Here is a 21,026-nt window from a genome sequence, read left to right as displayed (position 1 = left end):
CAGTAAAGCCAGAAAGATAAAAGAATATCATTCAATAATTTGAAGGTTAACAATGGAGAATAATAAAATAAGACATTCTCTTTTGAAAACTCTAACAATTTAACTGAACTGTCCATACCATCAAAGTACACATTTTAAACATTCTGTAGAATTTGAAACTGCAGGGCAATTTAAGATTCACGTATAAAAACATCCTGGCAAGATATGAAGAGACAAGTAGTTTAATTAAGCAAACTCTACTCTGGAAACCAATAGACTGGAACTCATGCTCAGTGTATCATTAAGCCAAAACTTGAAAAAAAACAAAAGGAACCATCCAAGCAGCAAGCAACTTCATTTCAGTTTCTTATGAGTACATCGTTTTTGATAGTAAATAAAACTGCACAGTATAACAAACAATTTCAACTCACTGGTTGTGTTTAACGCTGATGGAAAATTCTGCAACAAGGCAGCCTCTAGGTAAGGATAGTATAGGCAAACAAAGCATCAGCGATAAGCTGAGAAGGCTGCTTGACATCATCATGAGAGAGCCGTGCTCAAGGGAGACCTCTTGGTTCTCAAAGATGATGCACTGTGTGTCCTAAGAATGAGGTGAATGTGGCTCTCCATCCATATCTCCCCTCCAGACCTCAGTGGGACAGGTGGCCAGAATCAGGCCACCAGTGTAGAGGGAGAGGGAGAGAATAAATATGAACAATGTGATCAAGTTAAAAAGAACACTGATTCTGCCTGCCCTTCCACCTGGGAGTGAGGGTGAGATGGGAGCCATGATACGCTGTGTCCTCAGTGGAGATTTCAGTTCTCAAGTGTCTCTCACAGTGTGAGAGCAATCAAGACTCACATGGTCAATGGATGCCAGTGAGATGTAAAAAAAAAAAAAAAAGTGTATGATTTTAAGAATTTCCTGGTCTTTGAAAAAGTAGAACACGCTGTTCCTGTGGCCAGGCAAGTGGGTGGTGATGTCTTCCTATGGAGAAAGAAATTGAAACATTAATTGAGGACCACAGAGAAACACTGTCTAAAAAATAATTGGAGAAACTTACAAAATCATTTACGAGAGATGAAGATGATGATGACCTGAAAAGTAAGAACCAGCAAGTGGAAATCTGGATAAAGAATTGAAGGTTTCAAAGCATTAAAACACTTAAATGATTTAATTTCGGAATACAGTCCTGTTAACGAAAGCTTTAAAATGAGCATGCTTTATAGGTGATTTATAGATAATTTTGATTATGTAATTTTTTACCTTGTCCACTGACTTCATCCCCAGTATGGCCAGCATGTCATTTCCTTGTCAACAACCATTTCCCCCTTTCCCCTGGCCAAGAAAATCCTAGTATTATTTATGGGAGCAAAATGCCCAGCTAAATACTTTCCCAGACTCCCTTGAAGCTAGGGGTGGACATATGACATGACTTTGTTCAAAGAGATGTAGGTAGCTGTCTATTGGGGAGGAGCACTGAGAAAGTTTTACTGTCCACAAGAGGGTAAGGATGTGGCTTGTTTCAGTGTTTTTATCTGAATAACAGCATGATATCTGGAGCTGCATAAGCCATCTCATCTTCTGACCATGAGAAAAAGACCAAGGGGACTTCAGATATGTTCACCCAGATACCACGAAGCTGCCAGCAACTGTCTGCCATTGGCTTTATGTATTAGTCTGTTCTCATGCTGCTAATAAAGACATACCCAAGATTGGGTAATTTATAAAGGAAAGAGGTTTAATTGACTCATGGTTCAGCATGGCTTGGGGGAGGACTCAGGAAACTTACAATCATGGTGGAGGGGGATGCAAATATGTCCTTCTTCACATGGTAGCAGGAGAGAGAAGTGCTGAGCAAAATGGGGAAAAGCCCCTTAAAAAACCATCAGATGTCATGAGAACTCACTATCACGAGACTAGCATGGAGTTAACTGCCCTCATGATTCAATTACCTCCCCCTGGGTCCCTCCCACAGCATGTGGTGATTATGGGAACTACAATTCAAGATGAGATTTGGCTGGGGACACAGCCAAACCATATCACCTTACTTTTATGGGAGAAAAAGCAGTCCCTACTTATTATTTATTTGAGACCCCTTAAGAGAATTTTGTTGCTCAACCTGCCTAAGGTTTAATACCATTCTATCCATGACGAAGGAAAGAGAAGTAAACTGACATTTCCATACGGCCATGTTCTTCACTTAAAGCTTTTCGGCAGTAGTAAGCCAGATGACCAAAAGTTAAAAATCACTTTTTAGTGATTATTTAGCTGGACATTTTGCTCTCATGTACTGAGGTACCTTTCACTGACTGCTGAGTGGGGCTGGGTTTTCCCATGTCCTTGCCTTTGCTTACAGTGTTCTCAGCCAGAAAGTACTTTTCCTTTCCCTTTGTTCCCCATAGTGCATCAAATCCTATAAGGCCCAGGTCAAATGCCACTTCCATCATGAAGCCTTCCCTGGCCTCCCTTCAGTTATCACCAATTGCTCCCTCTGTTGTGCTTCCACAATACCTAACTTATGTCTTGGATGAGCATGTATTTTATTGTCTTCATTGACTATGTCTTGCCTTCTCCACAAAATAAGCTACTTAAAGCCAAGGACCCTGTTATGGGAGTCTTTGTACTTTTCTAGACAAGCAGCAGGAACTCAGATATTTTGAATTCTATTTTACTTAAGCCAGAAAAACTGAAGAATGAAACAGAAGCTTCTGTAGGGGAGACATATGAGCTGTTAGTATCAGTTATACCACTAAAATACTGGATAACTTCTTTTCCAGTAAGTAGTAAGTGAGTAAACGAGTAAGCCTGTAGTTAAATGGTCTCAGTGAAATAGCTTTCTACTAGCTTCATTTTCTCCTGTAATCACTCCAGTTTAGTGCAGTCAAATCAACTGCCCAAAGCCCAGTGTGACAGATCTTTGGCTGGGTTTACAACCTTTGATGAGTCCCTGTGTCCTGCAACAGAAAGCCCCATTTTTTTTTATTATGCTTTAAGTTTTAGGGTACATGTGCACAACCAGCAGGTTTGTTACATATGTATACATGTGCCATGTTGGTGTGCTGCACCCATTAACTCATCATTTAACATTAGGTATATCTCCTAATGCTATCCCTCCCCTCTCCCCCCACCCCACAACAGGCCCCAGTGTGTGATGTTCCCCTTCCTATGTCCATGTGTTCTCATTGTTCAATTCCCATCTATGAGTGAGAACATGTGGTCTTTGGTTTTTTGTCCTTGTGATAGTTTGCTGAGAATGATGGTTTCCAGCTTCATCCATGTCCTTACAAAGGATATGAACTCATCATTTTTTATGGCTGCATAGTATTCCATGGTGTATATGTGCCACATTTTCTTAATCCAGTCTATCATTGTTGGACATTTGGCTTGGTTCCAAGTCTTTGCTATTGTGAATAGTGTTGCAATAAACATGCGTGTGCATGTGTCTTTATAGCAGTATGTTTTATAATCCTTTGGGTATATACCCAGTAATGGGATGGCTGGGTCAAATGGTATTTCTAGTTCTAGATCCCTGAGGAATTGCCACACTGACTTCCACAATGGTTGAACTAGTTTACAGTCCCACCAACAGTGTAAAAGTGTTCCTATTTCTCCACATCTTCTCCAGCATCTGTTGTTCACTGACTTTTTAATGATCGCCATTCTAACTGGTGTGAGATGGTATCTCATTGTGGTTTTGATTTGCATTTCTCTGATGGCCAGTGATGATGAGCATTTTTTCATGTGTCTTTTGGCTGCAAAAATGTCAGAAAGCCCCATTTTTAAAAAAACTTTTAGGGCCAAGGTCTTGGTCTGTCATCCAGGCTGAGTGCAGTGGTGTGATCACAGCTGACTGCAGCCTCAAATTCTGGAACTCAAGCAATCCTCCCACCTCAGCCTCTTGAGTAGCTTGACTACCGGGACATGTCACCATTCCTGGTTAATTTTTAAAATTTTTTTGTAGAGAGAGGGTTTTACCATGTTGCCCAGGCTGGTCTTGAACTTCTGGGCTCAAGCAGTCCTCCCACCTCAGCCGTCAAAGCATTGGGATTACAAGCATGAGCCACTGCATCCAGCCAGGAAGTTCCGCTATTTAATATGACAATCTGACATAACCCATCTCTTTAGCTTTGTCTGCGGCTTAGTAATTTTTTAAAACACCAATTTGTGTTTCTGTATTTTCCTCTCCTCTCCATTTCAAGCAGGTAGGAAGGCCTTTTGCATATCCTTGATGTTTGTTTAGTTGTTCCCATAAAGGAAAATGTACTCTTTGTGGTGCATATTAATAGATCTGTGGGTTTTGACAAATACATGAGTCATGTATCTACCACAATAAGCAAATACAGCCCAATTTTATCACTCCAAAAATTCCCTCATGCTACCCCTTTTGTATTCCATCCATCCCCTGAGCCCCAAATCCCGGCTTCCACCATTCTCCTATGGTTTTGTCTTTTCTATCAAATCATATAAACAGAATCATTCAGTAGATAAGAGTTTTGGGTCTGGCTTCTCTGACTCAGCAAAATGCAACTGAGGTTTTTTGTTGTTGTTGTTGTTGTTGCTGTTTTCCTTTGTTTTTTCTTCAGGTTTTATTTTAATTTCTAGGATACATGTGCAGGATGTGCAAGGATGTGAAGGTTTGTTACACAGGCAAACATGTGCCATGGTGATTTGCTGCACAGATCAACTCATCACCCAGGAATTAAGCTCAGCATTTTCTTCCTGGTGCTCACCCTCCCACCCCACCCCAACAGGCCCCAGTGACGCATTTGAGTTTTATAACAGAAGGTACTCACTGGGTCAAAAGCAGAAACTGCCTTAAAGCAATAGCTATTCCTGCCATCTGTAAACACCTAACCTTAGTGGAGAGTAGGCTCGTTGTCCTGTGGGGAAGAGGGGAGAGAGGAGTGACTTGGAAGAAAGCTGAAGAGAAGACAGATTTAGAAGAATCAGAACACTTAGAAAAATTTAGAGATCTGGGGTCCTTGGAAGACCAGAGTTATCACTAGGGAGGTGATCATCTCTCAGAAAGGATGGCTGTGTCATGCCCCTAGAAGACAGTACCCTTGGCCCACACCTCAACAAAGATTTCTGTGCCCTCTCTGTGGTGTGGAAGTAGAAAGTAAGTGCGTTTTAAATGACCCTGCAGGCTAGGGAAATGAAATTATCAGAGATGATCTTAATTGACCAAAGAGCAGCAGGCCTGCCCACGTTTTCTTGACACCATGTACGCTTTGTCAATTCTTGAACGACCCAGTGATAATGGAGATGGAATTTCCTACCAGATTACTGTGGGAGCTCAGAGCCAGATTTAGGTAACAAAAGTCATATCAACTGCTGACACGTATTGAGTGCTTACTATTTGCCAGACATTTTTTAAAGCACTTTGTGAGTTAACATACTTCATGCTCGCTGCAACCCAAGTACATGATATTATTATAGCAGACACTGAAGCACAGAAAGGTTTCACAGAGCATCATTGTGGGGACCAGGACCCAAACACAGGCAAATCTAGCTGCAGAGGCCATGTTCTTAACTCCCCGCTAAACATGTTACTTATTCAATCATGAGTTTGGGAGTTATGAGTCAGATTCCATCAATCTCTTCATCAAGAAAAGACCACCATGGAATAATAAAGTTTGGTTATGCACATCCTACTCACAACTGCTTTTCTGTTAAAGGGCCACCTAGGTAGTCCTGTTTGAGTTGCTACCTGTCTACACCTGACCAATCAGATTCTAGCTTGAGAACTGAAACTAAACACAGTGCACATCGTCAGTGAGTAACAGGTACTTGACAATAATAACTAACACTTACTGAGAATCCTAGTCCCTGACTTCACACTTTTAACTTCCAAGCATAGGTTTGGGGCTGGCAGCCATGTTGAAAGATGTGCAAGTGGTGTAATCTCCATGAGAAAATGTGAGAAAGCAAATCAGAGAAAAAAGAAGTCACATGGCCCCTGAGAGGCAGAGGGAACACCTTGATTCTAGAAGCTGCAGATCTCATAATGCTTGACTGAACGTATGTAAATTGCTCCTGCACTGTCTTCTCACAACCTTGCAATGAATACTCTGTTTTCCCATGACCTAGCTGGGGTGGATTCTGTTTCTTGTAAAAATGAACATTTCACATGTCTCCATGATCATATATGCCTCCCCCGTCTCCATATACCCATGTTTGACACTCCATGGGGTCTAAAGGTACACATGCCATAGTAGCTTTAACTGAGCTTGGCCTCTTTGAAGGGAAAATGCCACTCAGAAGGCAGTTCTTCAGTGAATGAAGGCCTCTGAAACCTGGTAGAGACTTTGCAGGTCACTGGCTTTGTTACATAAACCCAAACCATGGCAAGTGTAAGTCTTGAGTTCCCATTTCCCTTTCCCTCCAATGCTTCATAACAGGCATCAAACTCTAGCTTGGTATAACTAGGCTTAGAAAATATAGCTATGAAGAAAAGACAGGGCAATAAAAAATAAAGCTTCATTTAACCATCTCACTGACCAATGCAAGCCTTCCAGACTTAGCAAGAAACAAAGTCCAAAGAAAGGTCTTCAAAATAAGGTGTCCTATCTGCATATGAGACAAAGGAGGAAAGTGGGATAGTTACAATGTCTCTGCCTATTCAACATCCTTTAGCTTTCCTTCGGATACTAGAACACTTACTTGCTTTGCAGAAACCTACTGGGGCTGGTGCTCACTTGGCCCTCCCCCACCCCCAGGATACAGAAGGGAATGTGATCTAGGCTGCCCAATCAGAATATCTGACTCCTTAGAAAGAGTGTTTGGTCTAGGGGCATGTGACCCAAGCAGGGTTAATCAGTTATTTTCAAAGATTGCTATGGCTGCCTGAATGAAGGTGTTTCTGTCTCTCCTTCTGAGATAATGTCTGCTGAAGAACTGCCTAAAGGAAACCTGTACAAGAAAGAAAGATGTTAAAAGCACCAGGGATGGTCATATCTAGACTTCTCAGTGATTGATAAGTCTACAAATTCCCATTTTTAAAGAAATTTTTAAAAAACTAGAATAATTTTGCTTTGTGTCACTTGCCATTAGACATACCCTAAATAATTCATTATTTTTCTCACAGGGTAGAGGCTTCTATGTCTTGACTGTCTGTCCCTAACAGTCTACATCACTAAAGCAGGAAGAACTGTTCCCTAGAGCTCACAAAGAAGTCCATTTTGAAGAGTGACCATTACTCCTGTATGACTCAATTTTAAATGCCTGCTTAATAGGAAATGGAAATCCACAGGATAGCAGAAGCTAGTCAATTTTCAATACCAGACAAAAGTTGTAAAAACAGGTACGCTAAAAGGTGTTCTTCCAATGTGAATTGGTATAAGACACTTTTGAGGGCATCTAGTATCTCCCACTCTTTGCTTACCAATCCAGGGGCAAGCACATTTTGTGAGCCTTTAATAGTTTTTTCCTCTATCCCTACAAACAGAAAAAAAAATAGCGTCTATGAAGACTGAATTAGTCAGTGCCAAAGAGTATGTTCTTAGATGTTGAACTGATTATCTTTTTTTTTTTTATAAAAAAAAAAAAAGCAAGTGTCAAAACCCGTATCTGCAGAGCTTTTTAGCTCGATTTGGGTATTTGCTAAGTGTACCTTGTGCTGCTTTGTCAATCTGAGTGACAGTTAATCAATACTAATCTGATGCCAGTTGATTCTTCACTTTCCCTAAACAGGATTAAGGTATACTATCTATGAATATATTTCATCCCAGGCTGTAAATCCACATGCTTTAATGTAAATGCATTAGCATCTCTTTTTAAGTGGAATGTACTGTGTATACAAAGAAATAAAGATGAATTACCAAGTCGTCCTGAAAAATGTCTTTCTGACCCATTTTGAAAATGACTCAGCTTTCAAGGCAGCAGTAAGTAGGTTAGACATCTTCCATTATTTTACATAGTGATCTATACCTCAGTTTCTGGGAGGACCTATTAAGACTCAGAATATCTATGACCATATTGCCCTTCCTTGGCTGGGGCAGGTATATTTTCTCATTTATTTGTTTCTCTGTTTGTTCGTTTATTTAGCCCTCCTTTTGTTTTTTATAAAGAAATATATATTTAATTCCTGCTGTGAGTTAGGCACTCACCTAGTTTCTAAGGATATAATGTTGAACAACAGTAGTAATATTTAGGTCCCACAATTTGCCCTAAGATCTCCCAATTTGTCCAGAGCCATTTGGGCCTATAAACACCTAATGTCAAATCTTACTATCCAGCACTGTCTCATGGGTCCATGCTCACCAGAGCAGGGCTGAAACAACAATTATTTAATCTCTGAATGTCACTTTAGAGTTTATAGGGATTTTCATATGTACTTTAAATTCTCATAAATATCTATTAATAGAAGGAACCAGGGAAGATAAGCTTTAATAAGTCATTTAAGATTAAGCAACTAACAACTTGAGGACAACAAGTTATTACTAAAACCCAATGGTCTATGACAGTATCTACCTCATAGGTTATTGTAAAACATCAATGAGATATTACAGGCAAAGCACTTAGAATAGTGCATGGCACACAGTAAGAGGGCAATAAATGTTAATTTATTGTTGACTGTGACGATGTTCTTGTTTAGAAACAGGGAATCATAAGCTAGTGTCAGTTTGCCTGCTTGTCCATCTATCCATTTGTCCATCTGTCCATCCATTCATCCATCCATCCAAACATTTATTGAGTACCTGTTATGTGTCAGGCACTATAAGAGATGCTGAAGATTTAATGTTGAATAAACCCATGTTCTTATACCTCTCACAGTTTAGATTTCCAGTCTTTGGCATTTGTATTTGCTATCAGACTTCACATACTAAATGATGAAAAGGTCTTAGGGCCAGGCGTGGTGGCTCAGGCCTGTAATCCCAGCATTTTGGGAGGCTGAGGCGGGTGGATCACCTGAGGTCAGGAGTTCGAGACCAGCCTGGCCAACATGGTGAAACCCCATCTCTACTAAAAATACAGAAAATTAGCTGGGCATGGTGGCACGTGCCTGTAATCCCAGCTGCTGAGGAGGCTGAGGCAGGAGAGTCACTTGAACCCAGGAGGCAGAGGTTGCAGTGAGCCAAGATCGCGCCATTGCACTCCAGCCTGGGCAACAAGAGTGAAACTCCATCTAAAAAAAAAAAAAAAAAAGAAAAGGTCTCAAAACCAGAGCCTAGACCAGGGACTGGCAAACTAGAACCAATGGGCCAAATTTGTCTCACTACCTGTTTTTGTAAGTAAAGTTTTATTAGAACACAGCCATATTCATTTGATTACCTATTGTTTATGGCTGCCTTCCCACTGCAATGGAAAATTTGAGTAGCTGCAACAGAGACCCTGTGGTCCATAAACCTAAAATATTTACTATCTGGCCCTTTGTGTAAAAGATCCCTGGCCTAGAATATTGCATCTTTGTATCCTCTTAGCTGTTCTACCTTATCATCCCTTGGAATTGAAAACAAATAAAAAGGTGATGACTTGCCTGCATGGGCCAATCAACTTGTTTACATCTGATGACATGTTCTGATTGCAGAAAAGTACTTCATGGTTTTGACATTACTGATTTTCCTGGGGGGATTTTCTTCCATTGCCCTCTACAGGAGGCAAGATAACCTTGTAAAAATATTCTTCCAAAGCATGAACTCATTATTCTGTGGTCCTCCTGCTTTCTTCCCATTTATTATCTCCTTATTATGTCCCCAGTACTATCAGCAATCCTGCTCAAGTCTGTGCATGTTGACATGTCATTGGGCAGTAAGAATTTTTTTAACATTGTTTTTGCATGAGTATACATTTAAGTGTTGCCTTGAATGGTAACATTCAAGATTCTAACAAGAACAATGATTTACTCCAATGCCAATCACTTTACCTATACTATTTTATTTAATCATTATAACAACATTTAGATACTCTCATCATTTCCATCTGCAGATGAGGAAACTGAAGTTTTGAGAGTTAATTTTTTAAATGATAAACATAGTTACACTTATTGAGAACTTAATATATCTGAGTATAAATTTTACATGGGTTGTCTTATTTAATTTCCACAGTGACTATCTCGGAAGGCAGTGTTGATATCTTCATTGCACTCATAAGGTGCTGTGAGGTTACTGACTTGCTATGATCCCAACTCTAGTTAAGTGGGAGCACTAAGACTTGATATTAAAATCTGGTTGAGGTCAGGAAGGTATCCTGTGGTTCAGTCACACAGACACCCATCCCCTCCCACTTCCTCCCTACTAAATCAAATGTGGTGCCTGCATGCAGCCCCTTTATTGAGTAGACAACTGTAAAACTAATTATTTCTTTTCTGAGGTTTGGTGATTAGAATGGCAGAAGTAGAAAACAAAAACTGGCATGATGATGCTTTCTGCTGAAATGTAAATCAGTTTTGCTTGTCAAAGATGTCAAGGATGGCAGATCCCAGTGACTTCTTTACTATGTCTTACTTTAAAAACAAATCCCAGCCCATGTTCTCATTATAAACTAAGTATGATTGGTAATGGAAGATAAATATTTGGACTCCTGTACATTAAGAAACATTCTCTAAATGAGAAGTTTTCAATGGGTTACTGAATTTGAACAAAGGCATTTCCTTTACATCTTAAATTCTCAAGGTATTTCAGACTCTATATTTTGGTAAGTGAACCAAGTTGGCTCTTGCCAGTTTGCTATGGTTTGGATCTGTGTCCCCACCCAAATCTCATGTGGAATTGCAATCCTCAATGTTGGAGGTGGGGTCTGATGAAAGGTGCCTGGATCATGGGGTTGAATTTCTCATAAATGTTTTAGTATTTTCCCCCTATACTGTCTTCATGACAGTGAGTTCCTGTGAGATCTGGTCAATTAAAAGTGTGTGGCACCTCCCCAGTCTCCTCTTGCCCCTGCTTTTGCCATGGGATGTGCTTGCTCCCCCTCTGCCTTCCACCATGACTGTAAGTTTCCTGAGGCTTCCCCAAAGCTGAGCAGATGCCAGCATCATGCTTCTCATACATCCTACAGAACTGTGAGCCAATTAAACCTTTTTCCTTTATAAATTACCCAGTCTCAGGTATTTCTTTATAGTAATTCAAGAATGGCCTAACACACACTTCATCTTTGCAGGTGATGGGGCAGTCTTTCCATATCACAAATTTTGATTATCAACCTTACCAAGCAGTGATATAGGCTTAATTTATAGTAGTATTAACATCGTAATCTGGGTCTCCAAACTCATTGTTTATTTTTTTAAATTACACATTGTAGCATAGTTGCTAATATTATATATTCTAATATCCAGGCTCTTGTCTTGGATTTCCCACCAAACTTACTATATGAATGTAGAGCCTTTTAACTGTTCTAAGAATAGTTCCTGTACCTATAAAGTGGGCATCATCCACCACCAACCTAAGGCTCGGGTTTATCATGAAGACTAAATAAGAGGTGAGTGAGTTTTTCAACCTGTACAGCAAAATACAAATGTTAGTGATAAACGGCACCACTCAGGAAATCCTCTCTGGATCATATAAAGACTCCCTTTTAATCTTTAGAAGCTGCCCATTTTATAAGAAGATTCCATTAAAATCAGAAGAGTAAGCTAGTAAGTATGATTAATTTGAGATTAAAGGTAAGATGTCTACCTAGGTCTGTTAAGTGCTCTCTCTCTCTCTCTGTTTTTATAGTTCTCAAAAAACCCTACCTCAAGGCCCAATTTTAGGGACACTGGACACTAATAAATCAATAAGCCCAGGCTCATTTTTCTGAACTTTCTAACTCAGGCAATGCAAAAACCCCTTCCATATTTTCATGACAAATGGAAACATCTCACAGGGAAGCTCACTAAATGGATGAAGCTGACATTCCTCCTAATTCATTAGAGCAAAGAACTTTTAGAGATCCAGGGACCCCACTAAAATCATTCTCCCACAGGGCAATTGATCATAACTTGAAAAATCATTTCAGGATTGGTCCAAAGCAGCCTTAAAGGAAGAGAAGGAAATGTCACTAACTTCTGCACAATTCAGAATTTTAAAGAAATACATCAAACTATGAGATCACACCTCTGTTACTGTAGTGGTCTACAAGGTGTGCTTCTCAAACTTAATACACAGCTTAGCATTTGCCATTTTAAATGCCTGGGGTAATGGGTCCATCTTATCCTTTGCCCCAAGAAGAGCTGCCTTTTTAGCTGAAGAAATAACTCTGGTTCTCAATAGAAAAGCAGGGTGGGGGGGAGTGGATTATAAAATATAAGCCCTAAGTAATGGGGTGAATGTAGAGTATAAAACAAATCTACCTACATATTGGTTGCTTAACAAATGTCAGCATTGTCATAAATCCATTTTGAAGTCTACTTCAACTATAAGATTACATAAATAAGGGAACTGAATATCCATCCTATATGAAAGGCAAAAGTTATGCTGTAACAAGTAGAAGTTGACTTGTCTTACCAAGGCTGCTACATTCCTTGCTGCACAGACAAAAATAGGTCATTGTGCTCACACTGCTCTGAACAGGAGGCAGAGATTCAAACCTCTATGCACATCACTTCTGTCTTCCCCACTCCAAAGAGCTTTCTGCTGGAGAGCTCTCATCTTGAGTTTGTTGCTTCTGTCAATACTTTGTGACCAGGCTCAGGCTAGAGAGATAGCTGGGCCATGCTTACCCATGGTTAACATTAATTGCTCACTTGCTGTGTGCATGGCCTGACACTGGGCACTACAGAGGGAGAAAGAATGTAATCTGCAACCTCAAAGAATGAGAAAGGAGGACATACAAATTTCCAAGGGGATGCAGGGCACAAAACCAGGGACGCAAAGGTTATTTACAGTGGCGCTGCAGTCAACGCTCTGCATACTTTTCCTCTAGCCCACGGCTTCTCAACCTCAGCCCTACTGCATAGGGCCAGATCATTCTTTGTTGTAGGGGGCTGTCTTGTGCACTGTAGGATGCTGGGTAGCATCCCTATCCTCTATCCATTAGATGTCAGTAGCAACCCCCCACCTCCACCCCCACCAAATTGTGCCAAAGATGTCTCTCGACACTGACAAGTATTGCTCTAAGGGTCAAAATCTCCACCCACTCCTATCAACACACCACTGTTGAGAATCACTGTTTGGCCCTAGTGTGTTGTAACATACCCCCGCTTCCAACTCCAGACTAACCCCATCCTCAGAATTTAATGATAGGCTCCACATGAAACAGGAGTTCCTTTCATCTGGTCCATGATATTAAGCATCAAACAACCTAGACCTATGTCAGGGCTTACAATCACGTCCTATTCTTGTTATACTCTAGCTGAATCCCCAGCTTATCATAGTGATTGCACATAATAGGTGCTCACTAAGTAAGCACTTACATTAGGACATTAGGACAGGGAGCCTCACCTGGGACAACGGACCCCAGAGATTTACAGATAGAATTCAGTGGGTTTGTGATCACTGAAGGGGCAGATTTTACATCATTCTTTTCACTAACCTCTAACTGGAATCTAGCATTTCCTCTGATGAGAATATAGAAAATAATCTATAATAATCATCACTCTGGAACTCTGTCACCAACAGAACTCACAGATTATTTCCTATCCTAGCCAAGTTGTTGCATACATCTCAAAATTGTGTTTATGGTCTCTGCTGCTTTGAAATGATGGTAGTTATCAAAGACAAACATACATTATTTTATCACGACTTTTTTTTATGTGTTGGCAACTGTATCTAATTAGCTTTCTTTGGTAATCCTGGACATTTTGTTTAATGCTGTTAAAAATATAATTTTGAGAAGGGATTTGTAGTTCCAATAGCTTGACAAAGGCACCCATGACAAGCAAAAAAAGGGAAGAAACACTGCCAATGTCCTAAAATCATAGCCAGTCTCTAAGAACTTTCTGCATCATTCCTATGGTGCTGGGGAGGGGGCTTGTTCCTAGCAGGGGCCTAACTGCTATTATTGAGAGGCATAGATGCCATCGCTAGCCTGAGTCATGCTCTTAATCTCTTAGAAGGTGATTTATTGTTTTTTCATTTATCTTCCACCACCCCATATCCTGAGTACCTTTAAGGATGGTTTTAGGAATCAAATCAAATGACAGAGGCAAATGTGCAGGTATCCGGTTGTAACTAATGCTACCATGCAGATGTGATCACATGTCAGTTCTCTGGGATTTGTCAGCTCTTGTGCTTTATCAGCCTATTTGCAATCTGTGGTAGCAGACTTGACTCAAACTTGGCCTTTCTCGCTTGCATCATTTTTCTGTCTAGGAATCACAGACGAAAAGAGGGTAGAAAAAGGATGAGGAGAGAATGAGGAAAGTGATCATTTTTTTAAAAAAAGTTAATTCAACTCGTACTCTAGAATTCATTTTTTATCCCTCATTCAGAAGACAGGACTAAATTTGTAAACTTCAGTTGTTACAAGGCTGTACCACAAGAGTAAGAGTGGTTATTTTTATATTTTATTTTTATTTTTTGAGACGGAGTCTTGCTCTGTCACCCAGGCTGGAGTGCAGTGGCGCAATCTCGGCTCACTGCAAACTCTGCCTCCTGGGTTCACGCCATTCTCCTGCTCCAGCCTCCCGAGTAGCTGGAACTACAGGCGCCCGCTAACACGCCCGGCTAATTTTTTGTATTTTTAGTACAGATGAGTTTTCACCGTGTTAGTCAGGATGGTCTCAATCTCCTGACCTCGTGATCCACCCGCCTTGGCCTCCCAAAGTCCTGGGATTACAGGCATGAGCCACCGCGCCTGGCCCAAGAGTGGTTTTTGATGTTATTTCCTTCAATAACATCAAAGTTATTGAAGTGGGGAAGAAGTGGGAACAGCTTCTTCCCCAACTTCACCCACTGAAATCCTTCAAGAACTAACTCAAATTTCCACTTCTCAGTGGAGGCCTCTCCTTGAAATTCCTGTGTCTGCAATTAATTCTCTGGGATATTTCCAGGTGAGTCTCTCTGGTACATTTCTCAGACATCACATTGCAGCGTAAGTTCCCAATGATGGTAGAGATTGCACCGTATAAGGCCAAGGCCCTGGACCCTTTCTCTGCTCCATCAGCAATCTTTGATCACAATTTGCTAAAGAGAGATGTATCTTCAGAGTCCTTGGAGGAAGAATTAGGCCAGAGGACCTTGCTTAGGCTCTTGTGCTGGGACACCCTCATTAAACATACAGTTGAACCACTAGGGCCTGAATACTCTCCAATAACCAGTCAGCTAGACAGATAGGAAGTCAAGAGAGGAAGTCATTTTCCTTGGCAGCTGAGATGCATTTAACAGCCAAAGAAGAAAAGCACATTACCTGCCTTCATAGCTCATAGGCACCCTGCATATTGATTTCATATCGGCTCTTTCCTTTGTTTAGTTAAATGCAATCTTTTCCACAAGCCCATGATATAATACAAGTACTTTAAATGTGCTTTGACCTATGATCAGCTCACATCAAGCAACTGAGTGGGAAGAACAATGCACTATGTTCAGAACTCATCGGATATGCTTGTGCTCTTTCCAACTGGAAGAGTCCTGCCCTTCCTCATATGTTCAGCTTCTTTTCTTTGGGCTGAGTCAAAAAAGAACAATCCGAGTTGTGAGTGCTACAGTCTTATAGAGCAGGCTGCACGACTCTTTTTCTGAAATCTCGTTTTGAATTAAAACACTGAACATAGATGTCAAGGATGTATTTGGGCTCATGATTCTGGATCTCTCCAACCCATCCCTGGCTGATCCTCATCACGGTGTCCTGTAAAACACAAATTAGATCTTGCTGGTCCCCAGTCAGAAGCCCTTCAATGCATCCCCATTGCCTTAAAAGTCTGAACGCCTTAACGTGACACACAGTGCCCACTGCAATATTGTGGTTTTCTAAAAGAGATTCATGTACATACACACATATATAAGGATCCATGTATGTATATATTTATCTAATGTACATGTGTATACACATATATACATATATATCATATAATACGACAAATATATATGTATACTACATACATATAAAACATACAATACAAAAATATATATGTATATTTGTGGCTATGTAAATGTGACTGTCGGGGTTCAGGACATGCTACCCCAAAATATGGCTCCTTGACATTTGAGAAAACAGCAGAAGCAAGAAGGACTCTCTGACTTGCTCCCGTCATTCTCCCCTGAAGCTGATTATAAAACCTAGAAAAGTCACCCTCTGATCTTCTCCCACCATTCTTTCCTCAGAGCCACTCACGTAATAGGTTTCGTCCTACTCTATACCCAGAGGAAAGGAATGAAGACAAAGAGATGCCAAGAAGAATCAGAAAAAACAGGTTTTGCTAAGTTTCTCCCAGTTCATTACCATTAGCTCACACCCCCCTTTGTCCAGTCATACTTCTCTACATGATTGTCCTACTCTTCATCAAACCTACACATAAAAATACGGTTTTCCCCATTTCTTTGGTTGTTCATTTCTGAAGGCTCTCATGTCATAGAAAATGTTTATTAAATTTGCAATGCTTTTCTTTTTTTAAAAAAATAATCTGTCTTTGTTATGGAGACTTGCAAGGGGTGAAGAAAAGATATGACTTTGCTCTCCTAAATTATTATTATTATTATTATTATTATTATTTTTTTTTTTAGACAGAGTCTTGCCCTGTCACCCAGACTGGAGTGCAGTGGTGCCATCTCGGCTCACTGCAACCTCTGCCTTCTGGGTTCAAGTGATTCTCCTGCCTCAGGCTCTCAAGTAGCCGAGATTACAGGCGCCCACCACCATGCCACACTAATTTTTGTATTTTTAGTACAGACAAAGTTTCACCATGTTGGTCAGGCTGGTCTCAAAATCCCGACCTCAGGTGATCCACCTGCCTTGGTTCTCTCCAAGTGCTGGGATTACAGGTGTGAGCCACCACGGCTGGCCCTCCTACATGATTTATGTTAAAAGTATAGGCACTTTATACAAAAAATGTACTTGTACATTCTACATGGGTAAATTGTGTATGTGAATTTTATCTCAATAATTATTTAAAGAAAACCAAAATATAGGTTTCAGAGTCTGATTGCCTGGGTTTAGAGCTTACTTCCACCCTCAAACTTGCTATAAAACCTTGGGGAACTTGCCTTATTTGTCAGTTTTCTCATAAATAAAGTGAAAATAAGAATGAAACTTATCTTAGATGTCTGTCCTGAGACTCAAGACACACAAAGAGATGAGAACAACACCTGCTACGGAATAAGCATTTAACAAATGTCAGCTATTAAAATAAAGATCTCTTCCCTCTTATATTTGGACATTCTACTCCATCTCTACTCTCTGTGTTGAACTTCTAAAACTTTTTCCTTATGCTTCAACAGGACTTTGTATATGCTCAAAATAGCTACTCCATTATTTAGTGCTTCCAACCCTTGGACTGATTAATTAATCCTTCCAGTCTCAACTTAATCACTTCTTTCAGGTAGGCTTCCCTTACTTGTAAAATGTGGTTAAACTAATCTCCTAATTTTATGTTTCCACAGCATTTTATACTTTGCTCCCATAACGCACATTTTTTTAAATGTAAATGCTTAAAACATCTGTCTTTTGGCTGGACATGGTAGCTCACGCCTGTAATCCCAGCACTTTGAGAGGCGAGGCAGGAAGATTACGAGGTCAGGAGTTGGAGACAAGCCTGGCCAATATGGTGAAACCCCATCTCTACTAAAAATACAAAAATTAGCTGGGCATGGTGGCAGCACACCTGTAATCCCAGCTACTTGGGAGGCTGATGCAGGAGAATCACTTGAACCTGAGAGTCGGAGATTGCAGTAAGCCGAGATTGTGCCACTGCACTCCAGCCTGGGCAACAGAGTGAGACTCTATCTCAAAGGGGGGAAAAAATCTAACTTTCTTGCTTAGCTGTGGATCCTAGAAAGGCAGGGACCCAGAGTGTCCCTTTGGTCAACACAGCAGCTGGCCAGAGTAAAAACTCAATTCGTATTTGTTGAATGTGACTGAATTTCTTTCTAAAGAAGAACTGCCTACACTACAGCTTAAATAATGTCAAGAAGCTCCTTGTTGATGCTACTTCCTTTCATTTTTAAACCATGAGAGTTCTTGCAACATAAATAATGTCTAACTATAATTGTCTTTTCTCTTTGACTTTCAGAGCCAAAATAATATTAAATATTCCCATTCCCATTTCCACCACATCCTGCACAGTACACTGCCAGGAAAGTTCCCGGGAGGGTCTAGCACAACCCTGAGATATTCCTTAATTCAGTCTTTGGGAAAGTAAGTAATTCCTGTTTACTATATGCTGATACATGACAGTCTCTTCCCCATAAAGATATCCAAATGTGCTTATTTGCTGGAAAAAACGATGGCAGCTCATTCCACCTCCTCTGTCACACCGTATAGTCCCTGTTCTTGCTGCTGCACAGGAAGCTGCTTCTCATTCCCTTGCACTTGCGAAGTCAAACTCTGTCCCCATCCATTACACTTCCCCCTATTTCTCCTCTAGGAAGTTTCTCCCGACCACCTCTGTAGTCCTGATCTCTTCCTACCTTGTCTTCAGCACTTACCATCTACTTAATCCTCTCAGCATGTCCAAGTTCTATCGTATATTTTGTTCAAGTTTTTAAAAACATTTTCACTGCTATTTAATATTTCACTGGCTATGTGCTTTGATACCCGTACAAGAATATAACTTATTTGAGAACTTTTAAAGAGGAACTTTTGTTCTACGTCCTTACATCTCTGCACTGAACTTAGTTTGGTGACAGTTGTACAAATGGTGTTCAACAGGAATATGTAGAAGGAAAACAACAGGCATTAATATATCGGGTACTCATTAGGTGCCTAGCATCACATTGAGTACTTGACATAATTATGTAGTGCTCTTATTAACCCTGTTTTACAGATGAGAAACCAGAGGCTTTCAGAGATTGATAAACTTACCCAGTGTTGTACCATTAGAGCCAGGAGTTCAACCCAGGCAGTTTGTGCCCACACCCCATACTCACTTATTCTGCTGACGTATACTACTGTTCTAAAGGGGAGAAACTTTGAAATTTGCTTCCATTCTGTACTTTGAAGAAGACTGGATATTTTCTCCTCTGTCTCTCCTTTCTTCCTTTGTTTGGATTAACCCTTACCCCATTAACCACTGCTCCCAGGGAAGACGGTGCAAAAGGAGTTAAGATTAAAGGGCAGTACCTGGCAAAAGTAGAGTGCAAGCAAGGAGGTGAAGCATAAGGAGCGTAAGAGAATATTTTTAGTACTCTGTTCTCCCAATCAAATAAGCAAATGAAATTCAAGTCTTTCCAATAAAGGAGAACAACGTTAATTTCCTTCCCTATTCTGTGCACTGAGATTTTCTTATTCACATTGTCATCTCATTAAATTCCTGGTATCACGGTGGAATACCAACATTCCCCTTGGCCTCTGCTGGAAAAGCAAAAAAGAAAAAATTCTACTCAGGTAACTGTTGGTGGCAAAGGAGTGTTCTACAAGGGTAATATAATTAATAAGAAAGGAGACAATATACCTAGATCTTGATATTGAAGATGCCTGACAGAAGTTTATCTCCTCATTTGAAAATACTCTGTCCTTGTTATTAACTGGCTAGAAGAAAACTCTGACAATAAAAACAGGCCAACAGATGCTTGAAAACACACTAACTATGGCTTGATAGAGAAATCAAAGTTGTGTTAGTTCCGCAAACAGAAAAACAAAACCATCTCCCTCCCTTGTTAAATGTTGGAATTGGCTCTCTTCGGCCGGCTCGGCAGCTCACGCCTGTAATCCCAGCACTTTGGGAGGCCGAGGTGGGCGGATCACGAGGTCAGGAGATGGAGACCATCCTGGCTAACACGGTGAAACCCCATCTCTACTGAAAATACAAAAAATTAGCCGGGCGTGGTGGCGGGCGCCTGTAGTCCCAGCTACTCTGGAGGCTGAGGCAGGAGAATGGCGTGAAGCCGGGAGGCGGAAGCTTGCAGTGAGCCAAGATGGCGCCACTGCGCTCCAGCCTGGGCGACAGAGCGAGACGCTGTCTCAGAAGAAAAAAAAAAAAAAAAAAGGAATTGGCTGTCTTCAAAGCGGCCACACAGTGAACCTCATCAACTCTTTAATCAAACTAGAAAGCTGACAAACGTCCCCAACTTACTTATTTCCCACTCTGCCTGAGCACCACCGAGGGCTGCAATGGCTGAGCAGGTGGGAAGGTCTGCTGAAGCAATGCTGCTTGGGATGGTTGTGGAAGTTTACACAGAAGCATAAATCTACGATGCTCATATTAAATCACATTTCCCTCTTGCCAAAGGGAAAACTGTGTGGGGCCCAACAAATGCCTTTTCCTTCTGCATCAGGAATTCACCCCTCAAGTTTGCGAGGGGAAAACTGAACCACTGTAGCTTATGCTGCCTACAGACATCAGCGGATGAATGCGCGATACTAGGCAGTGAAATCACCTAGGTTTTCGGACTGGCTCTTTTTTTTTTTTTTTTTTTTTTTGAGAATTATGAGTGCTGTACTCCCTGCAGCATTTCAAATGAAACCTCATTATTATTTCTATATCGTAGAATTTTGCTTTTTCTCATTAAGTATCTCTGGTTTATTAGGTCGTGGTTGTTCATCTGAGACTTTTATATTTGGCTTTCTTGCTGCATTATTTATGGGAACTGTATGTTTATGATCTAATACATTATTCCTGTATTCCTGTAAATAATAAACCAGCTTTTAAATGAGGTGCCACAGAAGAACCAGACAACCAGCAATTCTTTCTAAACAGTTGAATACCCAGCAGATTATCTCTGCTAACGATAACTGGGAGCAGAAGGTGGTCCCTGGTGAGTTTTAGGATTTATTACTCAAATGTTACTATTAGATTGGTAGGCTCTCATTTCCCAGGCATCAAGGTTTGGACTATTCTATTTTCACTACCCTATCTGAGAAACCATGTTCCACTCTAAAATATAATCCTTCAGCCATTCTCATGCTTCCTTCTGCGTACTGATGAAATACTTCAGAAAGGAAGAGAAAAAAGGAAAAAGAAGCAAAGAGAAAGGAAGGAGAGAGACTGTTTATTTAGAACCTGAATACATTTAAGTGATGTCCACGTGAC

At 40.6% G+C, this 21,026-nt stretch overlaps 1 protein-coding gene across 5 annotated transcripts in view; it reads right to left on the bottom strand.

Annotated features, from left to right (window-relative positions):
- Positions 1 to 21,026, bottom strand: part of SGCD (sarcoglycan delta) — a 1,033,257-nt gene that overhangs the window by 119,680 nt on the left and 892,551 nt on the right. The window lies entirely within an intron of this gene.

This window comes from Pan paniscus, chromosome 4 (genome assembly GCF_029289425.2).
Source record: "Pan paniscus chromosome 4, NHGRI_mPanPan1-v2.0_pri, whole genome shotgun sequence".
Taxonomy (NCBI): Eukaryota; Metazoa; Chordata; class Mammalia; order Primates; family Hominidae; genus Pan; species Pan paniscus.
This window is presented reverse-complemented; position numbering and strand designations above follow the sequence as displayed.